Consider the following 16,230-nt stretch of genomic DNA (forward strand, 5'->3'; position numbering starts at 1 on the left):
AAACAAGGGGTGCCCAAGGGCTGTGAATATTAACATATTTTGGGCACAAGACAACTCAATAATATTAAAGGAAATTATAGAATATCTTAACACAAGATATAGATGTAGCAAGCTATTCACAGGATTTCGTACAGATTATAACATCTTGACACCCAGCAACAACTGAGCAGCAGTCACCCATCTTGTGTCTCCAGTCAGTGCTTGCTACTAGAGCCAGAAGAAATTAAACACAATGAGGTAGTTTCACAGGCCCAAGGAACAAACGACAACAAAAGAGTAGCCCACAGCAATTATTTTAAAAGCATAAAGGAAGAAGAAGAGTTTGGATTTGATACCCCACTTTATCACTACCCTAAGGAGTCTCAAAGCGGCTAACATTCTCCTTTCCCTTCCTCCCCCACAACAAACACTCTGTGAGGTGAGTGAGGCTGAGAGACTTCAGAGAAGTGTGACTAGCCCAAGGTCACCAAGCAGCTGCATGTGGAGGAGCGGGGATGTGAACCTGGTTCACCAGATTACGAGTCCACCGCTCTTAACTGCTAAACCACACCACATGTTCATTCAAACTATAATAGATAATAATTGTATACAGCATGATAATGCTAAGTCACTGGTGATTCAATGGGAGGCCAGTAAAAGTCATTTCAAATATGAGGTTATTCACCAGTATAAACTTTAAAGCAAAAGTCCTTTGTACATGAGATGAAGGACTGCAATTCAGTGGTAAATCGTGTCCTCCCTAAAAGAGGGCACATGTTGTGGTGAGACCTGGAGACTGACCTCCTGTGTTGTGGGAGGGTTGGATTGGTCAACCACAACACCCGATTGGTTGGTCCCTTGATGTTGGGTTCAGTCTGACCAATGGGGCGCAGTACAAACAGATCGAAGGACCCATGCACGTGACCCAGAGCTTCCTCTTTTGGCTCGTGCATTTGGAACACCCGCCCACCTCTCCCTATTTTAGGGCATTGTGCGATTGACTTTGCTATGCCGTCATGTGTCGTCTGTCATTGGGGCAGGGGCACAGCAGGAATTTCCTCACTTGGCTGATTGGCTGTTGCCATTTGGGTTTCGACTGCCGCATAGCAAATTGTCACAACTTGTAAGGTTGCGGATAGGCACTGGTTCAGGTGATAGGGATGGGATAACGGTCTCGCCATCCCTATGTGAAGGGTATTCCATTAAAGGAATCCAGGGACTCAACTGGTTTGGTCAACCCCTGTGAGGGGATTGTGCCCATGCCTGAGTCCAGGTGACCATCTGGGTGGTAAACAGAGTCTGTTCCCGGGTTTTCACCTTCCCAGGTGTTCACCCTTGGCTGACCTATGCTGCTGCCCTGGGTCAGCGCTGCCTGCAAGGGTGCAGGGAGCTAGTCGAACCAGAGCTTATGCAACCACTCACCTTCTGTAATCAATAAAGTTGTGGCCTAAATTCTGCCAAAAACCAAAACTAAAATTTGAGTCATGTGTGAATTTATTTAGTGGGGAGGTCTCTGGGTCTCAACACGCAAAATAATTGCCTTGCATGGAAGCACTTCCAGGTTTGATCCTTGACATATGCAGATAGCGCTGGCAAAGACCCTTCTCTATAATCTTGGAGTGCCACCGTCAGTGGGTAAGTGTAAGGCAGCTTCCTATTCTTCTGTGATAATTTCTACAATTAATTCTAATTACTTTTTTCTTGAAAAGACTATACTCCTGCCTTCATCAAAGCTTATAACACCTTTCCCCCTTAGGCCAGTGTAAGTTGGTGTTTTTTATTTGAAGGAACTTTTGTCAGTTTTTTTGTTTTAAATAAGCATTTCTCTCTCTGTCCAGTTTTATCAATTCTCCTTATTTTACATAGATATTAAACAACTCTGACCCAAGTCTAGAAATCATGCCTGTCTAGTAGTGTTAATATGCTACATAATTATAGACAATTTGAGGGATGGATGGGAGAAAAGTATAACTGATATGTCAAATTTAAAGTTAAGGGTATTCATGTTTTTAAGACCCATTGCATTATGTTGAAGGCAATTTGCTACAAAGTTCTTTCTTGTTTTTGAGAGTTTTAATGGGATTTAATAAAACTGATCTCACCAGTAGAAAATTGTACATACAGTGAGAAATGACTCTAGGCTACTTTACTTGTAAGAAATGGAATGAAATCCATACTTATAGTTGCAGTCAAGAGAAGCTGGAGTCTAGAGTTTGCCCAAGGCAAAAAATGGACAAAATGGAAAAATGAAAGCCACCACGGAGAAAATTAAAATCAATTTTAAAGTCCGGGGGTTTTTTTAAAGAAAGATTTGAGACTACGGCTTAACTATACCTGTCACTATGTCCTTCAGCCACAATACCATAAGCAGTAATACACTGCAGGCAATATATTTCCAGGCAATTGTAATACTTGAATGATTAAAGTAAATCTAGTTCGGTGACCTTGTTTCTGTCATATAGCTGAACGCATATTATAATCACAGAGACGAGTATTATCTTATTTCTTATTGATAAAAGTTTTCTAAAAACTTTATAGATAGGAATTGTTACCATATTTGAGCTTAGTTGGAAAAAAATGATCATATGTAATATAATAAAGTAACGTGTATTAACCAAAGTAACCAAAAAGAAACATGCTAAATTGCTATACAGTGGTACCTCGGGTTACATACACTTCAGGTTACATACGCTTCAGGTTACCGACTCCGCTAACCGAGAAATATTACCTCAGGTTAAGTGCTTTGCTTCACAATGAGAACAGAAATTGTGCTCCGGCGGCGTGGCGGCAGCAGGAGGCTCCATTAGCTATAGTGGTGCTTCAGGTTAAGAACAGTTTCAGGTTAAGAACGGACCTCCAGAACGAATTAAGTACCTAACCCGAGGTACCACTGTACATCATGCAAAACAGCTTCAGAGTATTTAATGAAACTGGTTTAGTCAATAATGGGGATACAATTACTAGGCTTCAGCAAGAATTACTGTAAACAATAAGGAAGCATGCATATTAAGTGACCATGCAAAACATTTATTTAGGAGTAAACCTCACTGGAACTCAATGGAACTTGCTCCCAACTAATTAAGTGTAAAATCATGCCCCCTTCACACCATTTCCTCAGAAAGTGTGAAATACGTAAGACTGCAGAGCACACGTTACTCTAAAAGTTGCAACACTTTTCCTAGTGCTGCTCTCAAGTGCCAACAGCTACATTGCTTATCTGAAATACCATCTCCTTCTGTACAGACCTTCTCAGGTATTAAGATTTGCAAAGGTGCCCACCCAATTTTTGTGATTTTCATTTGTTTTATACGGTTTTTAATGTTGCATTTTGAATTACTGTAACCTGCCCAGGAAATTTAAGGCGAACGATGGGCAATAAATTATTATTGATGATGATGATGAAAGCTAGGGGCCAAAGAGGAAAAAGAGAGCAGTACATGAATGCTCAAGAAAACCCCAAGGTTAGAAGAAATAATAAAGAAAAGAAACAAAGAAACATAAGTTTGTTTGTTTTTGCTTTTGAAAAAGAGGAAAAACAACTGTTAGGTTGGGAGTCACCAACCCATCACCCACAGGCACCATGTCACTCACGAAGGCTTCAAGTGGTGCTCCTAGACAGGTGCCCCAGACTCTAAGCTTTCATTTTTAAAAAAGTAAGTCTCTAAAGCTTCTAAGTGATTTCTGTGAAATGAAAGCAGTGTGGCTTGTTTGTAGATTTTTGCTCATACTGATGAATGTTCCCTGTTGTTAACTAGCGAGACGTATCTTACTTCCCATGGTTTGCACAATGTTTTCAGGGGTGGTTTTCTCTTCCTGCCCCCTCCATGGTAGCCATTTTGTGACCGGCACCCCAGCATTCTCTCCAATGTGTCCACTATTCAAAAAAGGTTGGTGACCTCTGCAGTAGGAGTATCTGTGGTCCAGGGAAGAGGGAAATGGAAGTTAGAAGAACAGGGAGCAATTGCATGCACATCCCTCCATTTTTAAAACATCTTTTAAACTTTGAATACATATTTAATGAACAGATATTGTTTAGAACTTCAGGTTGTCTGAATTCCTTCAAAACTATCAATCTGTCACAATGTGACATTACAGTGTTGCAGTGGTAGGCAAGATGCTGAAGATTACTGGAATATATTCATGCACAAGGGAAACGTTTGGGGTACCCCAAATAATACATAGGAAAATGTGAACCACACAACCGAGTAGCCTAGGAGCAAAGTGATGTCAACATAACTGAGACAATTAACTGCTGCTTAAAACAAATATGATACTACTAGATTGCATGGGCAAGGAGCTAGTCACATTTTACTGCCAATAAAAGAGAAGTATTGAAAACATCCATATTAGCTTAGAGCTAGTCTAATTGGTAGATATGGGTGACTTGAAGTACAGTAATGTGAGCAGGCAGTAATTTGTGTCATGATACACCATGTCACCCCCCACTTGGAATGGGTAATATTAATTCAAACGGAGGTCTATGCCACTAATAAACTGAATAAATTGAGTCAATTACAAATTTCATGCTTTTATGACTTTTGCTTTAGTTAGATAACATCTCCAATTTGAATGCACTGCCCTCCAGAGATCTTGATCACTTACAAAGAACATGTGTTTGGGCTATTATTCCCATTGCTCTTTTTTTTTTAAAGTCCTTACACTCTGAACATCATAAAAACCCAAGGTAAATTGAAAACAGTGGTTTTGCATCTATTTCCCCTATATATAAATATAAATCATTGCTGACAGTTTTCAAGTTGTTCCTTATTTTCATTTTATCTCTAGAAGCATCCTGTACACAAGTTAAATTTACTAATAACCTTATGTTCTGCATTCATATCAACTATTTTGACTTTTAGCTTCTCCTGGGATTTCTGCCCCATTTTATTAAAAAGAAATACCAGTTTTTAAAATTATCCTTAAACGTCTGATCCAAGCTTGTTGTCCTCATCTACATCTGTGTTCTTGTATTGGCAAGAAACACTTGCTTGTTACGAGAAGGGAACCTTTCCTAGGTAACTTACTGCCAGTATATGCACTTTAAAAAATCTGTCCACATGGGTGGTTGTCTCTGTGTGACAAGCCATTTGTGTACATGATCATGTAATTGAAAAAACACAAACCAAAGTTATTTCAGTTCCAAAACCATCCCTGAAGCCAGATTGAAATGGAAATAGATAACCAATCTCATCTAAGAACTCATTTTGTACAGGAATGCCTTCTTTTGCAAGGAGGCATTAATAATCTCCTGGATCCAGGCAGTCAATTCAATTCTCTTACTGGATGCTATAAGCCAGGAAGGCCAGAGACAGAAAACAGATAGTAGGCCACAAATATATTGTCCATGTCCTCAGTCTGCAAAAACTGAAATGTATTCAACAAGACCAGCCAGTGCTCTAGACAGATCCATAGACTGAATTGCAAAAATAGTGTCAGCTAAGTCAAGGCTTATGTGAGCAACTTGAAGTGCTTAGCAGAAGGTCACAGCATGAGGGTTCTACACCTTTGTGGGTCATGTTGAAAGAAACCCCTATTTGGAAATGATGATCTGGATGATAGGCATGTGTATCAACCACATGATTTGGTTCAGATCCCATTCAACACTTTGTAAATTAGCTTGATTTGGCTTGGAACAATTCAGAAGCTATTTGAATCCCTTTCTCCATCCACATGTACTACTGAGAAATTTTCAGTTGCCTATCGCTTTTTTTCATTTTGACAAATGTGAATTAAATTTAGAGACATACTAGCCACTTCAAATTACTGGTATATAAGTTCAGGGGCTTTTTTTTGCTGAAACCCTCTAAACACTTATTCTCTCTCACCCCAAAAGGTATCACATATACCTTTTTAATTTTTTGGTAGATTTAATTAATTTTGCAGGCAAAAACATCCCTTCAGAGGGCATGAATTCTGCCAAATTTCAGAAGGCTATCTGAATTGGCTGTCTTGCAAGGTTAGCCATTACAGTTTGGTGGTGGGTGAAAAAGGAATCTGTTAAATCTCCCTGAGTGTTTTGTGAGATATTTCAGTCCATTTCCTTCATCTACCCCCAAAATAAAAAAATCTGACAGGAGCCTTTGTGCTAGGTACCTCTAAAGTTGACTTGGGAGATCTTAAAAGCATTCACTTCCTAGGTAGATTTATTCACTCTGATTGCGAATAGACCTCTCAGTCATGAAGGCACTGTCCCTTGCCTCTCCCAGTCTTAGTATCTTCCTCAAGTTTGGAGGTGTATGTTTCATTCTTGCAAAGCTGTTCCATCCCTCAGACCAATGAGACGAGAGGACACCAATAAACTAGCTATTTTTTAGATCCTCCACCCCAGAATTCTTACCAGAGTAGATCAAAGTAAAATTTGTGGGATTCTTTTGATAGTCAACAACATTTATAGTCTGAAGTGTTACCATTGCCCAATGCTGTGAATTTTGTTGAATGAAGTTTTCATGGTCAGCAATGCAGCGTCCCATCAGATACATCAGATATCAGGAATGTCTAGTCTAGTTGTATTTTATGAGTACTGCAATGGCCAATGAAAGAGTGAGGCAATTAATTTGTTCAACCAGATAAAAGCATCTACTTATTTTGAAAGAAACAATAAATGGGATATGCCATTTTGTTTCCCAATTAATATGTACAATTGCTATTGCTGATTCTTTAGATGTTGATACCTTAAGAGTGGATTCATCATTCTCCACAAGCATAGGAATGTTTTAAATCTATGAGGAAAGACACTGAAACTGAATTATGAAATAAATGAGATTTCCAGCTAGATTTGTATTTTGCCTATATTTTGGGAAGCATTAACCTCGGTATGGGAGTTTTATGCCCCATAATTACAGTCAGCTTATTTTCAAAAGCTTCTAATCAGATGTTCACATAGCAGTGAGCATGGAAAACATACAGATAAAAGGAGGGCATGCCTTTACATTTACATGGACAAATAGTACTTTCAAGCCTTCCACACAGATTTTTCTGTTGACATTGTAGATGGGAGGTTTATGTGATCTAGGTCAATGACCTTCTTGTTTCAAGAAAAATGGTTTCTTTTCCTGCAGTGTTTAACAGACATTGGTGAAGATTAAACACAGACTCTTACATAATCTTTTCATTTATATGGTAAGGAGAGAAACACAGACAATGCATATAGAATGGAATTTGAAGGTTTCTAACTGGTATGTTAGTGGCAGTAGAAACTTAGAAAGCAATTGCTGTGCTTATACTGTATAGCGATTTGTGTTTAGTTTAAGTTTAGCAGGCTAAAATGCTTTTTCAAGTATTTCCAGTATCAGGTTTATGGAAAAAGAAAATATGTTGCAAATCTCATTTAACAATTGAAATTTGTCTTATGTAGTCAATGGGAAATATTATCTTTTAGTGGAAACTAGGCCAAGTTAAGGTCAGCAGAATATTACAGTGTTCACAGCCATGGATACCAATCATGATCCTTTAGGGAAAATGTCTTCTTCTTGCTATCTTTGTGCTGTTAGGTGTCTTCCACTTTTTGCAGGTAGAATGTTGTCCACTCTTTCAGATAAATATTGGCTTGATCAGTACACAGACAACAGCTTTACATTCATAATTCCACTGTTATTTTATTATTTTTATTTATTTAATATTTATACCGCCCTTCGTCTAAAGATCATAGGGTGGCTTACAACATAAAAATACAAAATGCGTAATAAAACAAAAACAAACCAATAAACTTCCTCCCACAAACACATTTAAAAGTCCATAAGTGTTAATCAGCCGAGCACTTGGGTCTAGAGAAACATTTTCACCTGACAACTAAAGATATGTAATGAAGGTGCCAGGCAAGTCTCCCTGTGGAGAGCATTCCATGAACTGGAACCTACTGCAGAAAAGGCCTGTTGTCATGTTGCCAACCTGTTGCCTAAGATGATGATCGCAGGGTCTAGGTTGGTCCATATGGGGAGAGGCTGTCCCTGAAGTATTGTGGTCCTGAACCATTTATAGGTCAAAATCAGCACTTTGATTTGGGTCCAGAAATTAATTTAGAGCCAGTACAGCTGTGCCAGGATCAGTGTAATATGCTCAAACTTGTCTTGCCCCAGTGAGCAACCTGGCCACCCAATTCTTCCAAACCATCTTCAGAGGCAGTCCATGTGCATATAATACATTGCAGTAATCTGAGCATAGACAACAGAAATTAGGATATCCCTGTCCACATAGGGGTCAGCTGGGCCACCAGCCGAAGCTGATGAAGGCACTCACCACCACCAAGGCCACCTGAGCCTCAAGTGACAGGAAAGGATCCAGGAATACCCCCAAGCTATGTACCAGCTCCTTCATAGGGAGTGTAACCTCATCAAAGGCAAGCAACCTCCCATCAATCCCGTCTAGGGAACCACCCACTAACAGTGCCTCACTCTTATATGGATTGAGTTTCAATTTGTTGGCTCTTATCCAGTCCATTACCAAGGCAAGACAATGGTCCAGCACATCCACTGCCTCGCTTGCAGATGTAAGGATATTTAGAGCTCTGTAGTCAGCATATTGCTGGCAACTTACTCCAAATTTCAGGTGACCCGACTCAGCATTTTCATGTAGATGTTAACAGTATAGTGGATAAAAATGAATCCTGAGGAACTCCACATTGAAGCTCCCTTGGGGCCGAAGAACACTCCCCAAGCATCACCCTCTGTAAATGCCCATCAAAGTAGTACTGAAACCAAAGGGAAGCAATGCCACTCACCCACAACTTGGAAAGTCACTCCAGAAGGTTACCATCATCAATGGCGTTTAAAGCCATGGCCTAAGGACCAAAGCCCTTTCTCATCTAACATCCTATTTCCCACAGTAGTCAACCAGGTGGCTTTAGGAAGCCCACAAGCTGATGACCTAAGTAGCTGAACTCTCCAAATTATGGGGAGAAATTTAGATGAGTAAGCGTTTCTAGTTCCGTCCCACAGACAGGTGCATGTAATTTAGCAAACTTGGGCATGAGTATTTTCTAGGACCTACTGCCCGAGAAACCATTCTATGCTGAATATAATTGAGACCATTATTCTCCAGTAACTGTGTCTCTCTGTGTGTAAAGCAAAGAAAAGCAACAACAAATATTTAAATAAAACTGCCAAATTTTGTGCAGCAAACTCCTGATAACCAGGAACAAGTACATTTGGTGAGTGTGTTGTATTTTAAGTAGAAAGCCTGTTGATTCAAGAAACTTCACTGAATGACAAATGGCTCAATGGGTTATCATTAAATATCCTGACAAGCTTTCTTGCTTACATGAATGTGTCATGCAAATTACATTATTAATAGCACAGATTTCTTTCAATCTAGATACTATTGGGTTGGGGGATGGAGAAGTACTGATTTAGCTCACACTACCCCTTTTGTTTCTTTAACTGGACAGCTCTATTCATCTGTATTTTCAAAGTATTCCATAGTGCTTTACCTCAGCAGTTCTCACTTAATCAATGGCAGCTAGAGGTTAGGACCTCTGCTTTGAAAATGTACTTTGTAGATTTCATTTATGTGTTTGCCAACTCCCCCCCCCCTCTTTTTAATGCTCATGGATTTTGCTACAGAAAATGCTGACTTTTCTGTCATGGGAGTGAGAGAACAATGCAAAAATATATGTCTGCATAAAGGTTTTCCTTATGGATAATGTTGCGTCTAGGATAAATGTCAATTAAGTAAGATGTTATAAACTGTTTAGAGGGCCTCTAAATGGAAAAGCAGCCTATATATTCAATTAAGAAGAAGAAAGTGATAGGACTGTGGGACTATTTCAAACCACACTAGAAATGCCATCTTAAACCAAGGGATTCCAGGTACTGTGATGCATATTAAAATGGACTACCACTGCATGTGGAAACTCTCTTATAAAATGTGTAGAGAGTTGTCCACATTATAAAACATTATAATTTTATTTTAGTACTGAAATTGCAATTAAAATTACCAAATACTGTTTTCTAAGGACATTTGTCACACAATATGTTTAAATGTGTTGTGCTGGCAGTAGCAAAAACAAAAACAAAAAAGCCATGTTTTTTAGCTAATAAATGGCATTTTTTAGCTAAAAAGCACACTATTTTATTTTTTGGTATATTTAAAATGCCCACTATGTTTTTAATTTTTTTTATTTTTTGTTTTATTAAATACTAAGTACACTTTCATAACTCACAATTTATAAAGTATACTATACATGGACTCTCTTGGGGAAAAGTGTGGAATAGAAATTTAATAAATAAATATTCTATTATAATCATATTGATTTTAAAAATATCACCATACAAACCCAATATACAGAAAATATTGACAAACTTTACATTCTTCTATACTCTCATCCAGAATAATGTTATTTATCCATTTCCACTGCATGTCACATCTTATCAGATATTCCTTATGATGCAATACCAAATTTGATTTGCAATAGCTGGCATAAGCAATTGTTGCCACTGAGAATAAATTTATAGTTTAAAAGTGTACTTTATAGATAGCCAGGAAGAATACCCAATAAAATCTGCTTCATTTCCTTTCTGAGCCTACAATATGTCAATTATTATTTTCCATAATAATATCCTAAATTCCTGAAATATGTGGTCCTGCCATACATTCTCCAGTATGCATTACTTATAGCATATTTACAGTTGTGAAATGCATTCTGACTTATAAATCCTATTTCATTGTTGTGGCAGAAGGTACCAACTCTAAATAATCTTCAGCTGAGTTTTCTTTAAATGTAGATAACTTGGGTGGACCCATTAAAAGCAACAGCCATTTCTAAGATTCATTAATCTTAGTGGGTCTACTCTGAGTAATACTCAGATGACTACCACATTCTTTATCTATGTTAGGAAGGCAAAGCTTCTATTTGCCTGCTCTCACATCATAATTCTCATTCAGTTGTGCAAAAACCAGTATAGCATTGTTGGAAACTGCCCAAGGTGGCTGGGGCAACCCAGTCAGATGGTGTGTGTGTGTGTGTGTGTGTGTGTGTGTGTGTGTGTGTGTAATTAAACTTTATGCCTCAATAGTGAACAAAATTATGTGTGCTCTATACCATTGAATCTGGCCACCATTCTCCTGTCTCTTCACAACACAATCTTCACAAACACAGCAATCTCCAGAGGAATAACCATGTTACTCTGTTGTACCAAAAACAACAAAGAAAGTTGTGACATCTTGAAAGACTAACAATTAATATAGTATAATTGTTTATAAGGACATTTCACCCTGATGTCTGCGCATCAGTCAAGATAGCTTACGCTAATTAAAATTACAAATTCACAAAACCACAGCATCAATAAAATGCAATAGAATCAGGCATAAGAGATAGAAACATCATTCCAATCAAAATATTATATACCTGACAAAAGCCTGAGGGAATGGAAAGGTCTTCACCGGACAGCAGAATACAGTGAGATAGTGCCAGCCAAACCTCATGAAGCAACTTGGGTATATCCACTCCCTCTAGTAACGGACAACAGCTTTCACCATAAGTGGAACACAGAGAAGGGCCTCTCCACCAGATAGGAACAAGTGGATGACTGGTATGGGAGGAGGTGGTTCTCAAATTGCACCCAGGAACATCCATTAGTTACAAGATGAAGTTATCTTATATCTGAAGATGTGGACTCTACACTATGAAAACTCATGCCACAGTACATTCATTAGTCTTTAAAGTGCCACAAGATTCTTTACTGTTTAAAATACAGCATTATTCCTGTTGCTTAACAGTCTCACTGCTTCACCTTAATTTTATTCTACAGACATCACCTCTAGAGTAGAGAGAGACAGTCTTCATGCATTGTCATATACTTCTGTCTGTCAGAACAAATGGTAAGTATGTCCTCTAGAGATTTCACTGAAACTATTAATTACTTTCACTTTCCTCTTGTAATTTTCATCACTGCTAACATAGTTCAGCTAAAAAAAGAGAGACTCTAATCAATACAACACTGACATATGAAATGGGGTTGCTTGTTTTTAGTTAAAGGGTTTCATAAAATGATCTTGTAATTGTTGAGTTTACTAAAAATGATCTCGTACTTGGGGTTACATAAAAATTGTATCGTATACCCCCCCCAAAAAAAATCTCAAAGAACAGCTAGGCAAGGGGACAGGAAGGGTGTTTGTTTGTGATTAAAGGTATCAAATGCTGGAAAGTCTGTTTAGAGGAAAGGCAAGTAAGGGGTAACATGATAGAAGTGTATGAAATGATGAATGCCATGGAGAAAATGAAAATTTTCATATCATTAGTACTCAGTTATCCCATGAAACTCAGTGTTGAAAGATTCAGAACAAACCAAAGAAAGTACTTCTTCACACAGGGGCACAGAAAGGGGGGTGCAGTCCACCCCGGGTGTCATCCCTAAGGGGGTGACAAAATGGCACACCCCAGGGGTGGCACTTACCGCAAAGCCTCGCCTGCAGCGCACCCGAGCCATGCATCTCTCCTGGGAGTGACACGGCAGCTTGGGGTCCTGCATTGCCCGAAACGGCATGGGGCTTGTGCACGCCAGGTTGATGCCGTGGGCAGCTTGTTGCGGCGCCCCCCGGGCCGCTCGCCCTGGGCGGTTCACCCCACCCCCGCCACTCCAGGTGCCAGAGCAGCTAGCTATGCCTCCACACAGCACATAGTTTAACTATGGAATTTGTTCCCACAAAAGTCTGTGGTGGCCATATTTAACATAAAATTAGATAAATTCATGTAGGATGAGGCTACCAGTGACCATTAAACCTTAAGGCTTTGTCTTACCTCCACTGTCAAAGGCAGTATGCTTTTGCATGCCACTTGCTGGAAACTGCAGAAGAGAACAGTGCTGCTGCACACAGTTCCTGGTTGCAGGCTTCCTATAGGCATCTGGTTTGCCACTAGGAGAACAGGTTGCTGGGCTAGATGGGTCGAGCAGGCTCTTCTTATGGTCTTTAATAGTACAATTTAAGGTAATATCATTGTATGGAATCCACTGCCAGTATCACACTGAGATTGCATATCCATCCTCTAGTCAATATAGATGCTTGTGTTTGTGTATGCATAGATGTGTTCACCAATATACTGTAGCATCAGTCTATTCTCTGCACCAGTAATTTCAAAAAGTTGATGGTTTGGCATATAGAAAAAGGTGGAGAGGCCGGCAAGAACTTTGACTCCTATTTCCTGCTTCCTTGAAGTGGTTGTGTTACTCTTTGCCAGATTTGGTCAATTTACCAAGGTACTTAGTTGTACATTTCAACATTCCAGAACCCCACACGTTGACCAACTCCTTGGGATACATATGGGGTAGATTTGAAGGTTTTGGTTTTTCTATATAGGAATGGCATAGCTGTAATACAGCAAGTGTGAGATGGTCTTCTTGTACACACATACTTCCCATCACTAATTTATATTCAGACCCTTTTTTCCTGTGTCACACCAGCTGCATATAACTTTAAACTATACTATTTCAGTTACATTTTAGCTTAATTAAGTGCTAAGTGCAAAAAAAAAAGCAAAAATAAGTGCTAGGGCAAGTACTGTCAAATTTAAATTTAACAAGTCAAGGTGACTACAAGAGTATTATCTGCAATGGTTCCCAGCTCTCAGTTTTTTTGATGACTTAATCATGAAATATTAAGCAAATGTTATTGGGAATTACTTCAAGCTTTGGAACACCTCTGAGACTAGTGAGGCTTATTTTACCTTTCACTGCAACTGCTTCTTAATAATTTTACCTTATGGCTATTTATGACGGGTAAACAAAGAACAATGTCTACTTTTGCATAGTGATATAGCTTAAATAAGCATTTTCTTGAAATATTATGATCAATTATACATATTTTAAAAGATTGGCTTGTAGGAGTAGAAATGAATACATTTCCTGGAATGTTGAGAAAGAGATCAATCTGCTCCAGTAAGATTTGAATTTTTGATGAAAGATCTGTTTTTAGAAAAGTGATCAGAATATAGACACTTTTCACAAACAGTATGCAGGATAAGTCCATGTTTCTAACTTTTTGTTTTTAACTTGGTGCAGTGGGATATAACCAAGTAAAGTGATGTGTTCTTAAATATAGTGAATCACCTTTCTTGCCATATGGAAACATAGTATGCAATCTTCACACACTCTTCAGGGGAACATAGACACTCCAATGTTGTAACATGGTAGGAACAGCTTTTGATGAGCATAGCATTCTTAACATTTAAAACATTCATAATATGAGTCAGATGTTGAGATGCTGTTTAGTAACTTTTTAGCTACATTTACTTAGCCATGTTTATGCAGAATCCTAACCATTTTTATGCAGAAACGAGTCTCACTGAATTCAATGGGGCTTACTCCTAGTCTGAATCTAACTACATTGGCTTGTAATTGTTTATCAAATGATAATTGGTGACAATTGGCTTCATATTATCAAGCAATAAGTCTACTTACCTAACCACACATAAACAACACTTACAGAATGTGATATTATTTAGGTGAGACTGTTAAATAAGAATTCAGTGAAACATTACAGAATATTACGGTAGACACTGTGACTGCATTTTGACATTTTTAAAAAGTGCAGATCAATGTGAACTGCTACATTTAACAGTTAGAAATATTGCAGTGGCTCCCAATAAAAAGTATTAAAAGATATCTAATTACAGATTTATTGACATGCATTCCCTTAAAGCATGCATTTGCCACTGAAGAGTATATTCCTCACTTCCTTTAAGTTCCTGAAGTGCATGTGACAGGGTTCCTCCTGATTCACTTAATGGGTCCAGACTATTAAGCAGCCCTTTAAGTCCTGTTTCCCTTTGTAATACAAAGGCAAAGCGACGAAACTAACAAGAAATGTTAGTTTCGGTGTTTCAGGATTCAGATGTAAACATTTGTTGTATAAAATCTCATAACTGCAGTATGCAACACATTATATTGTACTTTACAAACATATGCCTCTGCTTACTTGAACAAGGATGCAGGGTGGGGGTTGCAAGGGGGCAACTGTCCCCCAATCAAGTAAATAGATAAAAATACTTAACTAACTGACCAGTTGTGTCACAGATACTCAGTTCTGCCTCCCCTAACATAAAGCCTGCCCCCACAATAAATCCTGGCTATGCCCATGTTCATTATATGTAAACTATGAACTCCTTCAGTAATACTTGTGGGATCACCTTATTCCCAATGTGTCCACTCAGCCACTTCAATCTAAGCCACAGGCACGGTTACAGGTGCCACATGATAGTCATTCTGCATCTGTGAGAAATTGATATTTTAACATGGCAGCACTTTGGAATTCATTGCCTATTGACATCAGGCAGGTGCCTTCACTTTTCAGCATCTCCTTAAAACATTTTTTCTTTAAGCAAGCCTATCAGACACATAGATGTTGCAAGGTTTTTATTTTTTTGGTCTATATATCAGAGTTTGTTTGCATGGGTGTTGAAGGGGGAAGCAGAAAAGTAGGCGGACTTCCATAGAAGAGACAGAAGAAATGAAGACGGTCTTACAACAGAAGCCTCTGGAAGTAGCTCCACATGGTAGCCATAATAATGTATAAGGCTGCTTGATTGGATAGTCTCCATGCAACTGCCAGCTATCATTCAAACCTACAAGGCTGCTGTGAAGACTCTTAACCCAACAGGGTGATCTGCATGGTGAACAATTCCCCAATTATGGCATGCCCTCCCTAATGAGGCTAGTTTGGCACCTACATTAAGATCCTTTCAACACCAATACTTTTTTGTTTATTCTCCTAGGACTTTTAGGACCTTTCTTCTCTCTTTTTTATTGCCCTTGGAACAGATTATTTCTGCTGGGTTTTAAATGTTCTTATGCTGCCTGTGCTGGTTTTTAGACAATGATGTTTTTTTAAGAAACATTTTAAATGCTTAAGTTGAACTCTGTGAGAAACTGGCCAGATGACTTTATTGACTGGGCGGTTGACAAATGTACTAAACGCAATCATTGTGTGGGGCCACCAAAAAGAGGAAGCTTCTGCCCGGCAGTACTAATACAAGAACTAGCATAAAGCCTTGGCCAGTTCTAGAAACTTGGCTCCTGGCCGCATTACTCACCAGCTCAAAGAGATGGAAAACATGCACACTCACCAGAAGTCACAGTCCAGCTGCTGCCAAAGGCCAGACTCCCCTCCAGTGACTTCATCATTTCCCACAAATAAGGTAACTGGTAGCCTGCAAGGGCTGGCAAAGATAAAGGAACGATAATGAAACTTCTAGGCCCCAGGAGTTAAAACATCCTTTCTCTTTGAGAATAATGGCAGCAGGAGTCACAGTAGCAGTAGATA

At 38.9% G+C, this 16,230-nt stretch overlaps 1 protein-coding gene and 1 long non-coding RNA gene across 24 annotated transcripts in view; one reads left to right on the forward strand and one right to left on the reverse strand.

Annotated features, from left to right (window-relative positions):
- Positions 1-16,230, forward strand: part of ROBO2 (roundabout guidance receptor 2) — a 794,080-nt gene that overhangs the window by 341,347 nt on the left and 436,503 nt on the right. The gene's annotated exons all lie outside the window — the stretch shown is intronic.
- The window catches only part of LOC310761655, a 51,228-nt gene that overhangs the window by 28,150 nt on the left and 6,848 nt on the right, over positions 1-16,230 (reverse strand). The window contains exon 2 of the long non-coding RNA XR_014547638.1: positions 16,034-16,126. This is a non-coding gene — a long non-coding RNA (uncharacterized lncRNA). The remainder of the gene's footprint in view (positions 1-16,033; positions 16,127-16,230) is intronic.

The sequence above is a fragment of the Podarcis filfolensis genome, assembly GCF_964270895.1.
Source record: "Podarcis filfolensis genome assembly, chromosome: 4".
Classification (NCBI taxonomy): Eukaryota; Metazoa; Chordata; class Lepidosauria; order Squamata; family Lacertidae; genus Podarcis; species Podarcis filfolensis.